This window comes from Gopherus flavomarginatus, chromosome 22, assembly GCF_025201925.1.
Source record: "Gopherus flavomarginatus isolate rGopFla2 chromosome 22, rGopFla2.mat.asm, whole genome shotgun sequence".
NCBI classification, from domain to species: Eukaryota; Metazoa; Chordata; order Testudines; family Testudinidae; genus Gopherus; species Gopherus flavomarginatus.
In genome coordinates this window covers 13,424,654-13,447,826 of record NC_066638.1, presented here as the reverse complement: position 1 = coordinate 13,447,826, position 23,173 = coordinate 13,424,654, and the positions used below count along the sequence as shown (strand labels likewise).

General features: G+C 45.0%; 1 protein-coding gene across 3 annotated transcripts in view; it reads right to left on the bottom strand.

Moving 5' to 3' along the window:
* PTPRU (protein tyrosine phosphatase receptor type U) overlaps window positions 1-23,173 on the bottom strand; it is a 704,694-nt gene that overhangs the window by 230,759 nt on the left and 450,762 nt on the right. The window lies entirely within an intron of this gene.

Sequence of the window (23,173 nt, the reverse complement as noted above, 5' to 3'; positions counted from 1 at the left end):
TTGGTCCAGCTCTCTGGCACGGAGATGTCAGCAGGAAAGCCCCTCAGCCGAACTGCCTTCCGCCCTCTCCAGCCCTGGGCTTCAGCTTGTTGGCTTGGACATCAGCAGGTAACTCCTGCTGCTGCTCTCCTGCCTCCAGCTCTCTCAAGCAAAACAACCTTCTGCGACCTCCTCTGGACTCCTGATCCCAAGTGGCTCTCACCTACCCCTTCTTCTGACTCTTCCCCAGTCAGAGACCTGACTCATCAGGTCTCTCTCCCACCCATATTCTCCCTGATTCCTTATAGCTCCAGATGCTTCCTCACCATCTTCATTGGCCAAACTGGGAGGACCTGTTCTACAACAGGGGGCCTGCTTCCTTTGCAGGGGCCAGCCACCCTCTGACGTACCTCCTTCCTTTTCAAAAGACCTGCCTCTCTCCCAGGCAGGTTTTCTCTGACCTGCGAAATCCCTTCTGGGCTACTTACTGTCAAACCACAACCCACATTCCCCACCAACATTTTGCAGACAGAACTTCCCATATGAGGTCATGTACATCCCACCGAGTTCCCCAAGTTCCCTCCTTGATCCTTATATCAGTCCTTGTGGGAACATGTCTCTAAGCTTGGGTCTTCCACCGTCCTCTGCTGTGCAGCCAGTCTCCACTATCTGGATTCCATCATACCACACTCATCTTGCCAGTGCTTCATGGAGAATGTGGGTATTCCAACCATACGGGTTAAGGCTGGCTTCCTCACAGCCTGGGCATTATCAGTCACACCCAACGTAGTCTTTAGCTCTTGGTCTAGCCATTTATCGTCCAAATGACCACCATCTTCACAAAAGGAAAAACAACTTCCAGCTGGTGTTTCCTACCCAGCTGCAATGCCCAGGGCTTACCTCCTGGTCTCTTCAGGTCTGTCTACACTGCAGTGTAAGCCCAGGGTTAGTAGAATTCAAGTTAGCAGACCTTGGATTTGTTACCCTAGGGCTTGAGAGTGTACACTCATTTGTAACCTCCGGTTAGGAATTGTTGAACCCTGGGTCCCAACTTGGGGCTCCAGAATCTACATTGCCTTCTGCAGGCCCGAGTCCAACCACCCATATCCCAGACTTCTTAGCACCTTCCCAAATGTGGCCACTCTAGCCCTTTGTTCATGGTGCAGTGTGGGAAAATTTAACTGTCCAGAGGACAAAGAAAGTCACCCCGTGGGATTATGGAATAGTTCAGGCACTCTCAGAGCAAAGTCTGGCGTGGCTGTCTGCATTGCAAAGCAAGTGGGCTTGAATCCTGGGTTGTCTTAGGCTTGGACCCTTCATCACTGGGGGTTCCTGGGTCTGAGCCCTAGCTTAGCACAAGTTGTGTATAGACAGAAGAGGGGTTAGGCTTGAGCATGAGTTTGAACCATGGACTTACACTGTAGTGTAAATATACTCTTCATTCCTCAGGGACTCCAGCAGGAGACTCTCCCTCCTGCAGCTTTGGTCAATATCAGCCAGTTTCACTCACTCACTCCTCCTCTCCCAAGCCACTGCCTGGTTTTTATAATCACTGACTCCATTTCCAGCTGGGTCTGATAATTAACCAGGGCTTCCTGATCCCAGGTCTCTGGCCCTTAAAGAGGCAGACCATCCTGTTACAGTTGGTTCTTAGACAATGCACAGTTAGCTTGCAGAATTTATTGCCACAAGGTATCTCTGTGGCCCAGACGTTGGCATGTTTTGAAAAAGGAATTAGACATTTATCTGGACAATAAGAATATCCAGAGCTATCACAGGAAATCCCAAAAGAATAAACAAGAATTCTGGAAGGGATCTAACCCCTAGGAGGAAACCTTCTCCAGGAAACATTATTCCATAACTGCCTACTGCAGGGTTTCTTACATCTTCCTCTGATGCAGTTGGTATTGGCCATCGTCAGACCCACAATACTAAACTAGATGAACCAGCAATTCTTAGAGCCTGATCCTAGTGGAAGAAGTGTCCACAGCACAAAAAGCCACCATCACCACTGGCACACTAGCTGGCATTCAAAGCAGAAAACCAAGGACTGAATCTGCTTAGAGGGTCTGAGCACCACTCAATCACTGATGGGTTTTACCTTCCCAACAGACTTGGGAAGTAGGGTGGTATCAGTCCCATTTTACAGAAGGGGAAGTGAGCCACAGAGCAAATTAAATGTCTTGCCCATACAGCTGGTTAGAAAACGTTTGTAATGTGTTATTCCTTAGGGTGACCAGATGTCCCAATTTTATAGAGAGTCCCAATTTTTGGGTCTTTTTCTTATATAGGCTCCTATTAAGCCCCCCACCCCCCATTTTTCACATTTGCTGTCTGGTCACCCTATTTTCCCTGCAGAAAATTTCAACTTTTCATCAAATAACTGAACACTGAAAATTTTCAGCCCAACACCAAAAAATCCTTTTGATTCAGACATTTTCAATTCAAATGATCTGCTCTGGTTTTGGTTGGTGGAACCAAATCATAGGCCTTGGCTACACTGGCGCTTTACAGCGCTGCAACTTTCTCGCTCAGGGGTGTGCAAAAAACACCCCACTGAGAGCTGCAAGTTACAACTCTGCAAAGCACCAGTATGAGCGCGGCTCCCAGCGCCGTAAGCTAATCCCCTGGGGGAGGTGGAGTACCTGCAGCGCTGGGAGAGCTCTCTCTCAGCGCTGGCTCTGCGACCACACTCGCACTTCAAAGCGCTGCCGCGGAAGCGCTCCCGCAGCAGCGCTGTACGGCTGCAAGTGTAGCCAAACCCATAATCTTTCCTTCCAGCTAGATTTGACATTAAACTGCATCCTCCAGAGGCACCTGGCTGAACTACATCTCCTATGACACATGACGGTTTTCCCTCTTACTCAGTTGCCTGGTGTACTACAGGAGTCTCATGCCCTGGTACAACATGGGATATGTAGCCTGGTGGAGGAGCCCAGCCCAGAGAGGAGAATAGATGTGTGAGGTGCCACAAGTACTCCTGTTCTATTATTCCCATGAGACACTGCTATTTTCTGAATTGAAATTTTCAGGTTTTGGCCAAACAGTTTTCGGGTGTTCAGTTTTCTGATAAAAAGCTGAAATTTTCTGGGAGAAGCAGACACTTTTCATGAAACGTTTTACTGGGTCTAAACATTCCGTTTTCCTTAGCCACTAGTCCAACAGGTACTGAAGACTTGGTGTCCCCTCTCCCACTGGAAGTCATCCTTCTAGTTCAGGGCTGAGTCATGTTATCACAGCAACAGAGGGAAAGTCTGACTGTCATATGCCATTGTGTAACTGTTCTGTGGGTAAATAGTCAATCTGGCACCTGGCACTAGAGATAAATGTAATGTAGTGAAGAAGTACAGAAAGGATCAATGACCGGTCATTTAATAAATGCGGTTTGATAGCCTAGATGGAAAACACCCAGCATCGCTCCTGGCACTAAACCAACTTGTTTATTAAAATCCAAAGACTTGAAGATACAAAACTGCAGGGTGTCAAGGGAGTGTGCCCATGCCAAACGGCATAGAAACACAATAACAAAAGTCTGGCACTGCTAGCAAAGTGCACAACAAGAGATGGCAAACTGCATAATGCAAACTGAACTTGCTAAATTTCATTCATAATTTTAACTAGAGAGACAAAGATCCACTATTCTGGCCAGGAAGCATTTTGGCTGAAATGCTGTATTTTTTATTTTTAGTTTTTGCCTGCATTAGTTCACAAATGATGAATAAAAAGAGAAATTACTTTTAATTATGCTGCTTGCTTCCACTGATTTGCCATGTTCTGTGTTGCCAGATTCTTACCCTGTTTAGTTCCTCTATCACTTTCATAGACAGATGCATCTACACTTCTAATGATTCACGCACTGTGACTTTGTAATGTACAATAGACCTTTGCATGGCTCTGCTGCTGGATCTTGTTGGCATTCCTCCCTCCCAAAATGGGCAGGGTATGTTTAGATTTGGTGTTAGGGGCATTCTGGTCAATGGGCCAGGAAGTAGGACGGAAAGTCAGAGGTTTGGAGGACTCAGTGCACACTTGGTGTGCTTGCTCACTGCACAAGGCTGTATTTCTATCTTCATGTATTTTAAGGGTTTTATACTGCTGCTCATCACCCTCATATCTAAGCACCTTCCACATAAAATAAATAGCGATGGCAAATGGACTCAGTGGATTCTCTGGCACTTCTCCTTTTTGGGGTCGAACTCCTGCCTGGGGTAGTGTGTTTGGTTTTCATTGGTACTGGTTTTTAAGCAGAAAGGAGTGTCAGTGCTGTGGGTGTCTTTGTTGTGGTGCTTTTTCAAAAAGGACACTTTTGCAGCATTTCCTAAACAGGCTTAGATTCCAGGTTCACTTGATTTCCTCTGGAAGATTGTTCCATAGCCAGATCCCTTTGACTGGGAATGCCTTGTCCCCAGCTTTCATGTCCCAGGCTTTGTGAGCTGCATTGTTTCAGAGGAGCACAGCTCTCACAGTGAGTCAAAGATTGAAATCTGGTCTTTGATGTAGCTGGGCCTCTATTCATAAATTGCTTTGAAGAATAGGACCAAGACCTTAAACTGGCATCAGAAGCAGCCTGGGAACCAGATGAGGGACTTGAGGACAGGCCTGATGTGATGTGTTTGTGATGCCGTAAGCCGAGGGGAAGCCAGGTAATTAGGTTCTGTACCAGCTGGAGCCTTTGCATTGTCTAGATCAATAGTTTTCAATTTTTTTCTATTTGCAGACCCCTAAAAATTGTGAATGGAGGTGCAGACCCCATTGAGAATCTTAGAGTCTGCAGACCCCCAGGGGTCCACGGCCACAGGTTGCAATCCAAGCTAGATGGAATATTTAGATAGCTTCTTTCACCCCAAAGCATTTTATGAACCGTGTTTCTGAACCCCTAGACTTTCAGTGTGAACTGTGGAACCAGCTCCCACATGATTTCAGTTGAAGAAGTCAGTGGTGAATGGTGGTGCCCATCCAGCTATCCCAGCAAAGGACAAAAGAGTCTCTCTCTCCCCCTCCCTGCTTTGCCTGAGCAGCAAGGGTGATCCCAGCCTATCACCCAGGCCTCTGGCCTGCTGTGCTACCTAAAGGGGTTTTGGGGTGGGAATTGGGGGTTGACCCTTGTATTCCCCAGTATTGGGGACAGCTGCCCCTGCCCCCTCTCTCTGAACTTCCATGGCTGGCACAGCCGCACCTGACCCATGTTATCAGGCACTTGCTGCCTGGGTACCTTGTGTCCAAGGAAGCAGGTCTGGGAGGGGGAAGACCTGCAAGGGAGGGAGGCAGTGGATCATTTACTGCTGAGATACAACAGCTTCCCCCTCCCTGCTAGGAAAGGAGGGGCTGATCTCAGCTGCTAGGGCTAGAGGGACAAGTGGTGCCAGGGGGCCCAATGAACAGACATGCCTTCTTCATTTAAACTTTTTTCTTGAGGTAAAGTACCCTCCCCATGTGTATTTACATACATCCGCATGGGAGTCCTACTGGAGATGGGGCTGAAAAAACATGACACCGCTTTTAAACGGTGCACAAATTGCCTTGCTTTTAAAGAGGGGGGAGGGGAATTGTGCCATAAGCATTGAGATTAAAATCTTTATCAGCCCTACTTCAAACAGGGAGGGAAATAGTGCAGTCTGGAGGGTGGGGCATTCGACCAGGAGTCAGAACACCTGAGTTCTGTTCCTGGTTGTACTTCTGATGCTGAGCAAATCATTTTGCATCTGTTTTTTGTGCCATTTGTCAGCCTTGTTTATCTGGATTATAAACACTTCAAGGTAGGAACTATCTCTCTCTCTCTCCCTTAGTAATGGGGCCCCAATCTCAGCTGGCATCTTCAGGTGCTACCATAAAATAAATAATAATAAAAACAGCTTTAAAATAAACTTCTGTCACCACTCCCAGTGTGTATTTTGTGTGTGTCACATGCGCACTTTTGCATTTCGTTCCTTCCCTTTCAGACCGTAGCGTAAAACGATTGTTTTTAAAATAATGTTGCTTCTCACTTAGACAAAACAGCAATGCCAAATTACAGCCCTCTCCTTAACTCACCCAGGCTTACACAGTGTACATGGCAATGTCTGGCCACCTATTGCTCTGAGATGCTATCAGTGCAGACACACGCAAGAGTGGGGAATGAATTACGGATGGCTGCTGGAACTGTGAAAGTTCCCAGCTTAATATCATTTCAATGTAGTTCCAGGTATTTGATAATACAGTATGTGCCGGGTGCATGGTTATTTCCTTGAATTAGATAACAGCAGATAACTCGATGATCCTAATCTTCCCCTATTGCTGCAAGTCTGGTGTCACGCATCAGCAACAGAGTCCAGGCTTATCTCCTCCCGAGGGCTCCCTCAAGAGTTTTCACTGGCGGCTTGCTTTCTTTAGATGTTGCCAAGATTACAACAGATGGTAATGAGTACCTGCTGGCAAACAGCATTCTCTGCAAGGTGTGAGAAGGGAGATATTCAAAACCAGTGTTGGCACTGGAGGCAGATCCAGCCATCTACAAAACACAAACAGCCCTAACGGGATTGTGTAGGACAAAAAAAATGATGATGCCTATTGGAAGAGCTGCAAATTTACAGCCTGTTCCTTCATATGACTCAGGGAGACACCAAACCTGCAGAGAAGGGTGTGTTTATTTGTCTCCCTCTAGTAGCTGGTCCCTATAAGAAGTTAATAGTCTACTACAGCTGCTACCTCAGCACAAGGTTCCTTTATCTTGAGTGTAGAGAAGATTTTAGTGCTGAAGGTCCTGGATTCAAGTCCTGAAAAAGGTCCAGGGGCAAGTAATTGTAAAACATGTATTGTATTTTCTCTGCTATCCTCCACTGGTTGTAATTATATGACTTGTGTGTGTGTGTTTATGTTGTCAAACCTGCACAGAAGCTACCAAAGCTAATGCTTCTTCAGTTTCCCCAGTGGCAGATGGTTTGTTCAGCTCTACGCCACCCTCAAAGCCAGGCTGTGCCTTAGTGCCATGGGTTATGAGCTCAATCCTTGAGGGGGCCACTTAGGGATCTGGGGCAAAAATCAGTACTTGGTCCTGCTAGTGAAGGCAGGAGGCTGGACTTGATGACCTTTCAGGATCCCTTCCAGATCTATGAGAGAGTTATATCTCCTATTATTGTTATAACCCACATTTCATGGTGCAGAGCTGCCAAACATCTCCAAAACCGGACTGGCACAAAACACACCACTAGCATCTGTGTAACAGGGTAGTCTGCCTCAGAGGGCAGTAGCACCTAGGGGTCAACCTACCCTGCCACCTGGCATGGCCCTTGAAGGGTTTGAAAGGGCCTGGTAGATAGAAAGAGAGACCTAAGGGCACTGGCTGGAAATGAATGGTGCTTTGGAAGGAATCCTGATGCTGCACTTTTAAGGGCCTAAAAAGCATTGTAGAGAGAACAGGGCCAGGCTCTCCCCTCAGCTGGGAAGAGTTGGGAGAAGAGGACCAGTACAGAAGCTGCCTCCTCTCACTGACAGGGAAGGTTGGCCTGCTGAGCCCCCAGGATTGGAAGACAAACTGGAGAACGTGTTTAGCTGAGGGGGCCTGGTAAAAGCCTTGCTGCTGACTATTCCAAGGCAACAGGCCTGAGGCACAAGCCCCAGCTGTAGGAAGAGAGCTGAGGGGGAGCTCCTGCCAAGCAAGGGAAGGTTACCCTAAGTCACGAAGCCCGAGATTCAGCTCCCAGCCCCAGAGCCAGGGCTGCGGGGAAGCACCTGTCCAGAGCAGGGTGGGGCAGAGGGACTGCTCGCCATGCAGCTGCAGCACAGAAGGGCTGGGAGCCGTGTTCAGGAAGCACCTTCGGAAGCCATGAGGAGCCGCAGGGACAGCAGTGTCCAGAGACCCGGTTCCGATATTGACAAGAGGAGTCGAGGCCGGAGCAGCTCAGGGAAGTGGTGGAGGGATCAAAGCAACAGTCCTTATCTGCCTGAAACAGGGTTACTGGGCTGGAAGAGAAGAGAGGGCAGGCCTGGATTCCCCTGGACCCTAGACCCCCCCAAACCAAGAGGGAAGGTAGGAGCACCTAGGATGACCAGACAGCAAGTGTGAAAAATCGGGACAGGGGTGGGGGGTAATAGGATCCTATATTAAAAAAGACCCAATAATTGGGACTGTCCCTATAAAATAGGGACATCTGGTCACCCCAGGAGCACCAGAAGTGGAAGAGGCTGAGAACTGTGTTGAAGGCTGGGTTTAAAAGGATGTTGGTTTTCTTGGGTTTTAGACTTCTGTGTTAACCCCGAAAAGGGAATGAACTGATACCTCCCCTGACTAATGTTGCCAGCTCTCCAGGATTGTCCTGGAGTCTCCAGGAACTAAAGATTAATCTTTAATTAAAGATTATATCATGTAATGAAACCTCCTGGAATACATCCAATCAAAACTGGCAACCCTAGGGCTAGGCCTCAGACAAGGACAATACATTGTGGCACCAGAGTGACTGGAGGGGCGATAGAACCCCTGCAAGACCATGCCCGGATGGTAGGGGACACTCTGGAGATGAGAGACGTCATTATGCTCAACCCATCTCAGTTTCCTATGCTTGCCTTGAACAGCTGAGCTGCATCCTCTCCCGCTGAAGGAGGATGTTCTTTTCTCTTTCTCTCTTGGGCATAGCTCGTGGGAGAATTCTTGTGTTTTTATAAAAGCAGCAAAGAATCCTGTGGCACCTTATAGACTAACAGACGTTTTGGAGCATGAGCTTTCGTGGGTGAATACCCACTTCCTCAGATGCATGTAGTGTGTTTTTATGCATCATGTTTCCCTGCTAGCGTTTAATGGGCAGTTTAGTAGCACAAATAGAAAAAGCTGCATATTCATCTTCCATGTCATAGGCATTGAGATGGAGAGGAATCAAGGGAGAAACGCCTGGGGCTCGTTGTAACAATCTTGTCCTCAGCAGCAAACCTGAAGATGAAGAATAACTTAATTAATATGTATCATTTTTGGTTCCTTTCTTTGCTCTATGCTGCTCTCCTCTGACGCCTGTGCCCACATTCTGGCACATACACGACAGGCACTCAAATCACTGTTTGATTAAAACACCCGGTGGAATACTGATCCCTGACCCATTTAAAGCTCGTGGAGCAGGGCTGAACTGTAGGAGAGGGGAGATATCACACTCTATAAAAAATGGCCTGCTCCTATAAAGATAAAGGAATGAAATCCATTATGCTGTCAGGCATGTGGACTTACCAGAGCGATGATCCAGCCTGAAAAGCAATTGGTCATTTTGTTTGGATGGAGTAATCAGAGAGCAAAGCTCAGATAAAAGCATGGGGCACATCCGGCTTGTTACTTTTAATTTGGGAAGAGTGTGAACTCTGAGAAAATTTGGAAGAGAAAAGAACTTCCACAGGAGTCTATAGGGGAACCTGATGAGAGTGATTTAGTCCCTACTTAGCAGGGGGAGGTGGGAATCTGGGTTATGATTTATTTATTTGTGTATTTGTATTGCAGTCATGGCTACGAACCCCAGTCACTGTGCTAGATGCTGTACAAACACAGAACCAAGATGACCATCCCTGTCCCAAAACTCTTACAGTCTAAGTCAGGAGTGGCAAAAGCTTCCTAAAAGTGGGAGGGCCACTGGCACCCGAACCATGGCCCCATCCTCACTCCGCCCCTTCTCCCTGAGCCTCCGACCCTGCACTACCTCTTCCTTCAAGTCTTAGGGTACGTCCATACTACCCACCGGATAGGCGTGTAGTAATCGATCTGTTGGGGATTGATTTATCATGTCTCTTGTAGATGCAATAAATCGACCCGCAAATCGACGCCTGTACTACACCTCGGCAGGAGGAGTAAGCAGCATCGATGGGGGAGCAGTGGCAGGCTGTGAGGACGGCCAGGTAAGTCGAACTAAGATACTTCGACTTCAGCAACGCAACTAGCACAGCTGAAGTTGCGTATTTTAGATCGATCCCCCACCCTAGTGTAGACCAGCCCTCATAGACTCATAGACTTTAAGATCAGAAGGAACCATTATGATCATCTAGTCTGACCTCCTGCACAATGCAGGCCACAGAATCTCACCCACCCACTCCTGTAACAAACCCCTAACCTATGTCTGAGTTATTGAAGTCCTCAAATTGTGATTTGAAGACCTCAAGGTACAGAGAATCCTCCAGCAAGTGACTCATGCCCCACGCTGCAGAAGAAGGTGAAAAACCTCCAGGGCCTCTCCCAATCTGCCCTGGAGGAAAATTCCTTCCCGATCCCAAATATGGTGATCAGTTAATCCCTGAGCAGGTGGGCAAGACTCACCAGCCAGCACCCAGGAAAGAATTCTCTGTAGTAACTCAGATCCCATCCCATCTAACATCCCATCACAGGCCATTGGGCATATTTACCTGCTAATAATCAAAGATCAGTTAATTGCCACAATTAGGCTATCCCATCATACCATCCCTCCATAAACTTATCGAGCCTAGTCTTGAAGCCAGATATGTCTTTTGCCACCACTACTCCCCTTGGAAGGCTGTTCCAGAACTTCACTCCTCTAATGGTTAGAAACCTTCGTCTAATTTCAAGTCTAAACTTCCTAGTGTCCAGTTTATATCCATTTGTTCTTGTGTCCACATTGATCTTAAATAATTCCTTTCCCTCCTTGATATTTATCTCTCTGATATATTTATAGAGAGCAATCATATCTCCCCTCAACCTTCTTTTGGTTAGGCTAAACTGTTAGGGGGATTATTCCTTCACCCTCTCACTTCCCTGGTCCTTCTCGCATGAACAGAGAGCAACAATACCCGAAGTCCAAAGGTGCAAACAATTCGATGTTTATTGGGGTGAACTGCCAGCAAGCATGATTTCCAGTTTCCTTCCTTAGTGTCCCTCTTCCCAGCTCTGACACCACAGAGCCTTGCCTGTGTCCCTGTTTCTCTTCCCATCACCTGTTCCCATTGCCCCCTTTAGCAAAACATGATCCAAATTCCCCCATCCCCAGTGGCTGTTCCCATCCCCCCCACACTTTACTCCTGATTGACTGCAGACTATATAGTAAAACCTGAGTTTTGCTTAGCTATACCTTAACCAATCATTCTACTGAAATTTAACTAACCAATCCTAACATATTGTAACATGGTTATTTAACCAATTATATTCCCACTACCTTAATTGGTTTACACCCAACAAAATTAATTATACAGCAGACAGAAGCAATCACAGAACCAGACAGAGACTATGCAAATAAACATACAAAACAATACAGAAGTGAGGATTTCACAACTACATCTATACAGACATAAGGGTTTTCCAGCTGTGTCTATTGATAAGTGAGTTCTTGCCAGACAGGATGCGATCAAACTAAGTTTCCTTTTACATCTTCTAGGCTCTTGCCTTTCTCTGGAGGTGATAGGAATATCAGGACAGGATTGTATTCCTAATAGCCCAATAGCACCTTATTTCAATGTGACTAGTTTGGAATGTGAGGATGTGACCATACACTTCCCAGCTTATGGCTGCCTTTGCTGCTTAGCTGAAGATCCAGGCCTCAGACTGTCACAGTAAAAGAAGGCCATTACACAGACAGACAGTGATTTTTTTATTCTTTCTTTTATTCCTCTATAACTAGCTAAGTGATAAGAATACACCTAAATTCTTAAAGTATAGGCCTTTGCAAACAGGCCTAAATATCTATATCCTAACATAAACAAGCCACGCTCTTTGAGTCTCCTTTCATAAGGCAGGTTTTCCATTCCTCGGATCATCCTAGTAGCCCTTCTCTGTACCTGTTCCAGTTTGAATTCATCTTTCTTAAACATAGGAGACCAGAACTGTACACAGTATTCCAGATGAGATCTCACCAGTGCCTTGTATAACGGAACTAACACCTCTTTATCTTTACTGGAAATACCTCGCCTGATGCATCCTAAGACTGCATTAGCTTTTTTAATGGCCATATCCCCAAGTTCCCGCCCCCATGTCACCCCTCCTCCTGAACCTCCACCCTTACACCACCCCTTCCCTTGAGCCACCTCTTCATCCCCAAGGCCATGCCCTTTGCTCACTCCTCTCCGCCCCCTGCCCTCTTCACTATCCCTTACAGCCAGTAAAAAATGGGAGGATATAGCTCTCCACTTTTAAAATTGAGGGGGCCATGGACCCTTGACTCCTCCTGTTCCAGTACCCCTAATCTAAGTATAAGATGGTCTTATGATTAAATCACTGCCATGGGATTTAGGAGAGTTAGGTTCAATGGCCTCCCTTCATCTGTGAATTTACCACTTTCTTGATTTTTCTGTGTGTCCGTTTCTCCATTATTAATGGCATTAATAATTCCTTACCTCTGCGGCGTATTGTGCGGATAAATATTTTAAAGTTCAGGATGCACCCAGGCATGATGGTGATGAATGCCATAAAAGTACCAAAGCAGACAGGAAAGCAACAGAGCTGTTCTTATCAAAATGTGGTTCACAGATCTAACCCGGAATTATTATTCTGCTTTCCCATCAATGGAAAGCAACAACAGCTGGATTTGACTTGGTCTGGGGGGAGGATTTAACACTGTAACAGATTGACAGGCTGTAGGTCCCTGCCTGGGGCTCTGGGGCCAAAACATCCTGCTGTCAGATGCTAGAAACCTGCAAAGAGATGGGGAGGTCACTCAGAGGCGTGGTCCAAGAAGCATCAGTCCTGGCAGGGATGAGGGGCAGAAACACAAAGGTCCTAAGAACAGCCAAGCTTGGAAGAAAGTTTAGACTCAGGACTATGTTCTGTGATTGTCATTTAATTATCCCTGTTAGATGAACCTCAGAATGGGGTAATTGTGCATGTTACACAGGGTGAGTACACCTTGCACAGGGCAGGGGAAGAATGCCACCTGTTTATGGACAGTTAAATAGATGCAGTTTAAATATATGAAAGAATAGCTTCAAAACCTCTAACACACGTTTCTATGTCTCTTTGCTTGTAACGGGAACCTCTACAGGTGAATGTAGGGGAGAATTGGATTCCATTTAGTAAAGGAGTTCCCTACCTATACTAAATGGAGTTCAGTTGTTTAAATCAAAGAGATGCAGAAATGTGGGCAAAGCATTTTTAAAGTGTTTTTATAAAGGGGTGTTGTGTAAGAGAAAGGGGGAAAGAGAAAGAGACCCTTCCATCCCACTCCACTATCAAACAAGGAAAAGACTCCTTTGATCTGCTTGTTCTCTGGAAAATAATCCATTAATTGAACACTTCTTCTGCATGCGAGGAGCTGCCCACATAAATCCCAGCCTAGGGCTTCTTTGCCTGCTCCATAAATTCTACAGTGATTCGACTGGAAATGACGTGGCTTAGTTTGGCAGTTCTCACACCTGGATAATGTGCCATCCTGACAGATGGAGAGACTTTGGTTGAAATACTTTCACTGCTGTAGAGCATGGGGCTAAACTGAGTGGCAAACCCCAGCCATTCTCCCCACTACACCATACCTCTTTTCCACTACATTTTTGACAGTAGGTACTTTGATAATTGCCAACTAGGAACAAAACACCAGAAAGCCTCCTCGTTCTCCTCTATCACTTCTCCCAACCCCCACCACACCTACATAAAACAAGATATTCTACAATAGTGCAGCACATCCACCTCTCTCCAGAACATCATAGTTGTCACTATGCTGCACCTGCTAACAAAAACAGGAACAAAACTCAGATCTTCCCTCTCTGAAGTCACTTAACTTGAGCTATCCAAGAGCCTGGTGTGGCTGCTAAAAATATAATGCCTGTGGAATACACTTGAGCAGTTCTGGTTCCAGATGGCAGAGGTGTCTGTATCTACTAGCCAGTTTATTACAATATTCCTACTGATTGTTAGTAGTAGTAGTACTAATAATAATATTGTAATAAACTGGCTCATAAACATAATAATCATAATTTGTATTACCTAGGATCCCCATTCATGAAGCAGGACCTCACTGTGCTAGGCTTTGTACATACACAGAACCAAAATAAAAAGCTCATTAATACATAACAAAACCAAAGAGGATTGGCTTACATTGTAGGTAATCATGGACATTCTCTTCTTTTCTTTAAGATGAAATTAGAAACCTCTGGTGATAATCCTGTCAGGATTTCACTTCTAATACCATGGAGTGTTAGGAAAGGAAATGGAGTTTTCTTGTATTTATTTCTTTATTGAGGGAACATTGTCCAGTAGTTAGAGGAGAGAACTGTGAGTCTAGACTCATGCTGAGTCCGGAAAGATAAGTTCACCTTTCTAGGTTGCGATGTCTAGCAGGAAAGTTGTGAAGCTTAATTAATGTTAGTACAGCATTTGGGGATCCCCACTGGAAAGTTACTATGTACAGAAATTACCTAGTTTTGTTGAACCACAGCAAATCTTTTACAATGAAGACTTAATTCAAATAAAAAACATTTTATAACTAACCCTGCAACAAGTGGAAATGGTATATTGTGATGTGTAAAAATATGTCACTTATGTTTAAAACGTATTCGAAAACCTGTGGAATAAGTTGAAAAGAATTTTAAGGAGAATACATTTTCATGGTAGATTTCATAAAAGAGGTGGGAGGACACAATATATGGCCAGATCCTCAGCTGGTGTAAATTGACTTGAGCGGAGCTATGATGATTTACACCAGCTAAGAATCTGACTCTTAGATTTGATTATAGCACAGGAAGCTAGGAATGAAATTCATCTTTCTGTAGCACCCACACGCCTCTCTTCAGTAGAGTCCCTCTGTCTCACAAACAAACCAGACCCAGATGTCAGTGTTTTAAAAAGGTTTTTTGGGAAAAAATACCCTTACAAATTGACTTAATGTTGTGAAATTCCCATGCGTTCCAACACAAGCTATTGATACAGGGACTTGGTAGCACCACTTAATTGAGTCATAAGAGTGCTACGTCCTGCAAGCTTCATTGTTAGCAAAATGTCTGTTATTACAACCTTGGAAATCACCATGCTTTCTAGGATCAAAAAATTGCAACCTAGGGAAAGCAACAAACCAACTCTTCACAGATTTTACTGCTAGAAGGGACCATTAAATTGCCTAGTCTGATCTTCTGCATAACACAGTCCGGATAATTCCATCCAGTTACTCCTGTATTAAATCCAATAACTTGTGTTTGGTTAAACTTCCTGAAGTCTTCATCTGAAGACATTATGAGATGGAAAATCCACCTCTTCCCTTGGTAGCTCGTTCCAGTGGTTAATCACCTTCAATGTCCTCTTTTGAAAGAGCAGCATCTAAAAGACAGAGGAAACTCCACAAATCCGATGTCTATTTGACACCATGTTTAGAATTGCTCAGCTGACAGAAAACTGTGGAAAAGAAATGAGTTCAGAGAACGCTATTGATAAGCCAGGTGAAACAGTTCAGGAGACAGTTCTAGACTGGTATCATTGCCTGGTATTACTTCCGCCTGATGCACTCTGTCCCCTATATGCTATATTCTGCATATCATCTTTCTGTTGTTTCTGGTTGGTTTGGTTCTTTTGTTCCTGGCTTCCTTACAACATAAAGCAGAGAATGAATGTAAAGTATTACGATATGATGACTATGGCTTTGCTGCACTTTACTGCCAGGCGTTCTTTTCCTTATTTCACTGTGACTGTTATAGTTCTTTTATTTTCCTTAATAAAATAAAGACATTTAATTTAAAATAAAAAGGATCTGGGTAAATTTAGGGAATTTTAGTACTTAAGGACCCAATCCAGCAAAACTCTTAAGCACATGAATGACTTCAAGCCTGTAATTAGTAAACATGGTCTGGAATTTTTCAGTGACCTGTCATTTGGGCCAAAAAATGTTGAATTGATTAAACCAAAACTTTGGAAATCTCGAAAATTCTTCCAGGACAGGAAAACCTTTTCCCACCCAACCCTAGCAATGAGTCCATGGACGTCAATAGAACAATGTGTGGGCTTAAAGATACATACATCCTTAAATGCTTTGCTGGAGCCTAAAGAGCTAAGACCCTGATCAAAAGGCCACTGAAGCCAATGGGATTCTGATGTTTGTATCAGGCCTAAGGACACTGAATAAGTAGGTCCACACGTAAAGCATGTCTGCAAATTTTCCCACACAGCTTTGTCTGTGCACCTTAGTTCTGACTGCAGCACCCCATGCTAATCCGGTCCTGCACACACCACTCTTAATGTATCTCACCCCTGACCTTCCAAGTCAATAATGACTTTAAAGTGGGGGTGGTGACTTCTCAATTTGTTCACCTCAAATTGAAGGCACATGGTGGCTGGAAGGTTTCCAAATTAGCTTGCACAGTTAGGCCTCTTCTACACAAATCGTTCTCAAAAACATCCCACGCTTGCTATCAGGGGTTCAGGTTGGCCAGCATCAGCCATGGTGGACACTCTAGTTTAAGCAAGATGCTGGTGGCAGCACCATTTTAACTACCATGTCCTGTGGATCTGTTCTATGCAAGATTAAGAGACACAATGCTTAAAACACGGGAGGCCAGTACTGCAGGTGGACGCGAACTGGCATTGGCGAGTGTGGGGAACTTTGCCAGAAAAAAGGTTGGTACAGCCCTAGAAAAGGGCCTGAAACAAACAGTAGGTTCCAAACACCTGTGACCTAGGAACAGGAAACTTGCCAGACTGGATCAGCTCCGGGATCCATCTACGCCTGCCTCTGACAGGGACCAGAAGAATTGGTTAGGAAATTTTCGATGAAGCAAATTTTTGTTGGAAAATGTTGGTTTGTCAAAATGTAATTTTTTTTCCAGAAATGTATCGGTTCGGACAAAACTTACATCAGGAATGTTTCTAGTCAAAACCAGAGAGCGAGGGAAAGCCATCCCAGAATAGCCAACAGCCTAGCAGTGAAACCATTCACTTGGGTTGTGTGGAATTCTGGTTCACAACCCTGCTTTGAATCAGGCAGACCGGGGACCTTAACCTGGGTCTCCCATATCCTAACCAGCAGGCTCTGGGCTGTTCTAAATTGGTTCTCTCTTGCTCTCACTCTTGCTCTCTCTCTTGTTTCCCAGGAAATTCAAAGAGTTTTGGTTTTATCCCAGTGTGAAACTGGAAAATATTTGAAATCTGGAAAATTTTCACAGGATGGGAAAATCGTTTCTCAGCCAGCTCTGATAGCCAACACAAGCTACCTCAGAAGAAAGTGCAAGAAACGCTGCAGCAGCAGATCTTGTATATCCTGCCCACAGTGAACGTTTCCTCCTGTTTCCCAGTAGTTAGAGACTGGCTCGTGGTCTGAAGGAGGAATGTTTATAACCCCTAGGTAGTCATTCTTTTGCACATCTTTCTCATTGCATCCGCCTCTGACCACTGTGGCATGGTCCCATCCCTAGTAATGAAAGCTAGCTGTGCATTACGGCTTTAGGACTAACACGGCTACCCCTCTGATACTCATTTAGCAGTGTTGCTAGTCAAAGTGTCTCACTCTCTGCTTTGAGCTTCACAGCCCTTTAGGGTAAATGGGAGGAATTCACAGCTCCACACACACTGCAGTTCCAGATCTTCTCACTGCAGCCTCCATGTCTGCATACCTGCCATGAGTAATGCCATGTCCCTTTACCTAGTGAAGAGATAAGACAGAATCTTGGCTGCCACCAGGAATTCAGCAAATCCAGCACCTCTTCCCAGAAGAATTCACTGCTCTCTAGAAAGTATCTCCCACTGAACCCTGGTGAAGGTGGCAAGGGAAGGCCCCAGCCCTGTGGGGATTTTATATGTGCTTAAATTCAGTCTGTCTCCATGAGGAAGTTGCACTGGTATAACTTAAGGTATGAATTTAAAGAGTTTGTGTTAAACCCACATAAAAGGCAGTGTGCACCCTCTTAAGTGTCTTGTTTCACTTAAATCTGTTAGGAACAGGTTTAACTAACCTCTGATACTGAAATAAGAGCCCACATTCTCTTGCACTGATTTAGCTATTTTGGTTTAAAATCCAATTTAAGTTATACAGGTGTGACTTTCTCATGGAGATAAATCCTTTCAAATTGAGCAGGTGTTATTTAAAGGGTCTTTATGGGACACTTGCTGTACAGAGGGGAATCACACAAGAGGTTAATAAACTACACATAGAATATGTTTAAAAGAAGCGTTATAATGTCACATCGGATCTCTCCCTTAGTGCTGGATTCTCTTATTCAGGCATATATAAGACCACAGGCCAAATTCTGCTGGCAGTTCTGCTATGTTTCTCTACATACAATGGTTACATGGCTATTTTCAGTCTGTATGACTTTTGGATTAAGAGGACAACAAACCAAGAAAGAGCAAAAGTAAATTATCCATGAGAGAGCACAGTGTGGTTCTCAGTATGTGTCTGCAATGAATGAAGCACAAAATGGTAGCCAATCTCTGAAGAATCCATAGCTATATACACACTACAGGCTCTATAGCAGCACAGCTACGACTGCAGGACCTTCAGCATTGATACATCTGACAGCAACAGAAGGGGTTTTTCTGTCAGTGTAGGTAATCTGCCTCCCCATTAAGTCAATGGAAGAATTCTTCCCTCAACCAAGCCGTATCCACATCAAGGGTTAGGTCGGTTTAACTATAGCTCTCAGGGATGTCAATTATTTTGCTGTTCTGGGTACCATAGCTATGTCTACCTAACTTTTAAGCATAGAGTGGGCCTTAAAGGTACAGTATGCAGAAACAGAGTCATATGAGTCAACAGTGTGGCCTTGTTGCCAAGAAGGCTAATAGCATTTTGGGCTGTATGAGTAGGGGCATTGCTAGCATATCGAGGGATGTGATCATTCCCCTCTATTCAACATTGGTGAGGCCTCATCTGGAGTACTGGGTCCAACTTGGGCCCCACACTACAAGAAGAGTGTGGAAAAATTGGAGAGAGTCCAGTGGAGGGCAACAAAAATGATAAGGGGGCTGGAGCACATGACTTATGAGGAGAGGCTGAGGGAACTGGGATTGTTTATCTGCAGAAAAGAAGAGTGAGGGGGGATTTGATAGTTGCTTTCAACTACCTGAAAGGGGGTTCCAAAGAGGATGGAGCTCAGCTGTTCTCAGTGGCATCCGATGACAGAACAAGGGGCAATGGTCTCAAGTTGCAGTGGGGGAGGTTTAGGTTGGATATTAGGAAAAACTTTTTCACTAGAAGGGTGGTGAAGCACTGGAATGGGTTACCTAGGGAGGTGCTGGAATCTCCATCTTTAGAGGTTTTTAAGATCAGGCTTGACAAAGACCTGGCTGGGATGATTTAGTTGGGGATTGGTCCTGCTTCGAGCAGGGGGTTGGACTCGATAATCTCTAGAGGTCCCATCCAACCCTGATATTCTATGAACAGTTACATAGATATGTAAGCACAAACCACACCCATGAAACATTTGCTGTCTCTTATTGTATGTGTACAGCCCCTGACACAATAGGATTCTGATCTCAGCTGGGGCCTCCAGTTGCTACCATAATACCAACAATAATAACGAATGTCTCCTTTGTATGGCATATCTCCCTCTCAATACTAACTTAAAATGAAGATATGGTATCTTCAAATTGCAGTTGCTGTGCATCAGTAAACAGAGGCAGCAGCATTTTGGCAGTCGGTTGGAGCAGCCTATAGCTTGTGAATCTTGCAAAGCTGTCTAAATCAAAGGTGCTTTATAAATTTCACTCACGCCAAACTGCACAGGGCAGAGGAGGGAAGGCAACTGATGGACATTGCTGCCAAAATGCTCTCGGACAAAACTGAAATGCTTGAGGAAAAAAAAAATCATTGACGGCAGCTTCAATTGCCTGGGAAGACTTGCCAGGGGCTTGTCAAGCGAAGAACACCAGAAACCATGGAGCTAAAGTTCAGCACTCCTGAGTAAGCAGGGACAACACTATTGGCATAACCCGCTTACAGTCCCATAACTTTAACATTCCTCGGCCGGCAGGGTGAATGCCATTGGATAACATTGAGTTCCTGGAAAGCAGAGTAGAGTTCTACAGGGCAGAAGATTTGTCAGTTCTGTAATTTGCAGGACCAGCCCTGACACTAACATCTCTTAAACCTGCTTCTGGGCTTCTAGTTCCACCACAGCACAGCAGAGAGGAGCTGCTCCACACCCCTTGTGCAAGGAGCAGAGAAGGGAATAATAACACCATGTTCTTATACAGCACTTTTCATCTCCAAATCCTTTACAAAGGATGTCATTATCACTAGCCCCATTTTACAGATGGGAAAACCAAGGCACAGAGAGGTGACTTACACAAGGTTAGCTAGGGGGGCAATGGTGGAGTGGGGCCAAGAACCCAGGTCTTCTAATTCCCTATCTATTGTTGTATCCACTAGGCCACACTGCAGAAGCACAGAGCCCTGTCGTGATGCAGATGTACCAGTAGGCAATTCCTTTTCTCTGCTGGTAATTTGCAGCTAGATTACAGCCTCTTTATGACACCTGAGTGGCACAAAGGAGCCTTTAAGTAGCCTTGAGAATGCAGCCCTAGGGCTCCATTACTGTTCACAGCGGCAAATCCAGTTCATGCTGTTTCAAAGCTTCTAAGAGGATGTCACATACAATAAAAAGTGTAAAACGAACCCTGGTTACAAAGTATTTTTAGAAAACCTTTGACAGCATCACTTTAAAAACCAAAGAATATTTATTCATTATATTCCAAAGCAGCTCACTCACCCTGAGGTTGATTCACATGTCAGAAACGCATAATATTATCAACCTTGCTTCGGCAGTGTCATTTTCCATCGCAAACGCCATCCCAGCTGCTGGAGCTCATCATGGAGTCAGACACTGGTCCCAGTTACAGGCGGGTTAAAAGGAATCAATATCAGCGCTGCCTCCGGTAACAATTAAGCATTAAGCATGTGTCAGACAGGATGACACCACTTTGGGAATGATTCAGTGTCTCTGAAAAGTATTGATAATGAGAAATTCACACACATGCAATCCAGAGGAAACTGTTCCGCTCAGTAGCAGCTTATCCTGTGTATAAAGGGAGCATCAACGTGAGAAAAGATGGCCAAGTGTGATGAACTTAGCACTTCAAATGCTATGGGCCTGATTTTCCTTTGCTCTGTGCCTTGTACTGTCATTTATACGGGTGTCAAGCAGGCGTGAAATGCTATTCAATCATAATGGCTTCACTTTAACACCCCCTCTGCACTAGTATGAGGGGGTAGCCGTGTTAGTCTATATCCATAAAAAGAACAAGGAGTCCGGTGGCACCTTAAGGACTAACAGATTTATTTGGGCATAAGCTTTCGTTGGTAAAAAACCCACTTTTTCAGATGCATGCACTAGTGTAAATGCTGAAGTGAGGTGCTAGGTTAACATAGCTACCTCCGAGCAGGGTTGTGAAAATACCTCATCTCTAACTGATATCACTATGCTGACCTAATCCCCAGTACAGATGCAGCTTTTGGTGGTGGAAGAATGCCTCCCTCAACGTAGCTGCAGACATTCAGGGCTGGTCTACACTACGGGGGAAAATCGATCTTAGATACTTCGACTTCAGCTATGTTATTCACGTAGCTGAAGTTGCGAATCTAAGATCGAATTACTCACCGTCCTCACTGCGCGGGATCGATGTCCGCGGCTCCCCCTGTCGATTCTGCAACTCCGTTCGGGTTGGTGGATGAGACGCGATATATCGATCCCCGAGCAATCGATTGCTACCCGTCGATACGGCAGGTAGTGAAGACATATCCTCAGGGAGGTGGGTCTGTTACATCGACAGAGTGCGGATAGCCTAAGGGCTTACTCCACACCTCAGTGAAATCAATGGAAAGACTCCCATTGACTTCTTCGGGCTTTGGATCAGGCCCTAAAGACTCTCTCAGCTAAGGAAACTGCTCATAGGTGTCTAGCTTTTGACTGTACTTGTTGATAAAGAGAGTGCCTTGTGCATTGGGATAGCAGGAAGTGGGGGCAAAGAGAGAGAGCAAGAGCGCTGCTGCCTGGTTTCTTCAGGATAAATGATTTCAGCCACACTAAATTCACTTTGCTTTAAAAAGCTTCAAGGCTCAGGATCGACCTGAGAGATGGTGTCTTAGGCCTAGCCTACACTTAAAAGTAACGTTCCCATAGTGACGTCTCTCTGGGGTGTGAAAAATCCACACCCTGGAGAGACGGAGTTAAGGTGACCATACTCTCAGTGTAGACAACGCTCCTCAGGGTTTCACAAATAAACGACTGTTGAAGTTACAGCACTAGGGAGTGAGGCATCTCATATTTATAAACCACTCCTAAGACCACTAAAACATTATAAAACCACTCCTAGAGTCGCCTCTCTTTGAACAGAGAAGGTTCTGTCTCTACATCCAAAACACGGCCACTTCCTTCCCATGGTGGTTCCCAAGCATTCTAACTGGTGATTCTGGAATTATCTATCACAGTAGCACCTAGCATTGCCAAATAAGAACTGGGTCCCATCGAGTCAAGCTCTGGACATATAACTGGTAGCACATTAGTCTCTCTTGTGCCACACAATTTAGTTTCCAGAGAACTGAAATGTTTTGATCTAACTAAAATCTTTAGTCTTAATATAGGGCTACCTGGGAGATATTTAATGGCCTGTGATATATAGGAGGTCAAATTAGATTAGTGTTTCTCAAACAGTGGGTCCCAACCCACCAATGGGTTAAGGGAAAGTTCTAGGCAGAATGGAGGCCCTGGGAGGACTGGTGGTCAAGCCAACACTGAGTTGCGTTGTGACGCCGGTGTCCAGGTCGCAATACTCAGAGGAACTGTCACTGCAGAGTGAGTGCAGAGTGGGTTTGTTCTCAAACTCCTCAAACTGCTCAGAGTCTCCTATCCTCACTGGGTCAGGATTAGGGTTTAGGTGCCAGGGCAAAGGATGCTAAGTGTAGCTACTATTAGATGGGTGCATAACTGGTTAGAAAACCATTCCCAGAGAGTAGTTATCAATAGTTCACAGTCATGCTGAAAGGGAAAAATGAGTGGAGTCCTGTAGGGGTGGGTTCTGGGTCTGGTTCTGTTCAATATCTTCATCAATGATTTAGATAATGGCACAGAGAGTACACTTACAAAGTTTGTGGATGATACCAAGCTGGGAGGGGTTGAAGTGCTTTGGAGGATAGAATTAAAATTCAAAATGATCTGGACATACTGGAGAAAAGGTCTGAAGTAAATAGGATGAAATTCAATAAGAACAAATGCAAAGTACTTAATTTATGAAGGAAAAATCAGTTGCACACATATAAAATGGAAATGACTGCCTAGGAAGGAGTACTGCGAAAAGGGATCTGCGGATCATAGTGGATCACAGGCTAAATAAGAGTCA